The following is a 324-nucleotide window of genomic DNA, read 5'->3' as shown; positions in this document are numbered from 1 at the left end:
CATAGCTTCCCCTGAGACAGTTCCCATGCAGGCCACCTCCATCCTCCATCCTCATAGGCAAAGGCAAAGCTTTCCTCAGCTAAGGTGTGCCTGAGCTGGATTTGAAAAGGCAGCCAGACAGCTAAAGCCAACACNGAGGCTGTCTCTGACTCCATTGCCTGCCTTTAGATTCCTTCCCCTAACTGGACTGTCCTGTGTAGCCTCAATAGAAAAATGGAGAGGAAGTCATGCCTCAAGAGAAGAATCATCTAGTCTTATTACAACTTGATAATGCCAAGGCTGGTTGATATCCAGGGGAGGCCTCCCCTTTTCTGAGGTGAATGG

The sequence above is a fragment of the Mus caroli genome, chromosome 6, assembly GCF_900094665.2.
Source record: "Mus caroli chromosome 6, CAROLI_EIJ_v1.1, whole genome shotgun sequence".
Taxonomy (NCBI): domain Eukaryota; kingdom Metazoa; phylum Chordata; class Mammalia; order Rodentia; family Muridae; genus Mus; species Mus caroli.
Note: the sequence above shows the minus strand (reverse complement) of the source record.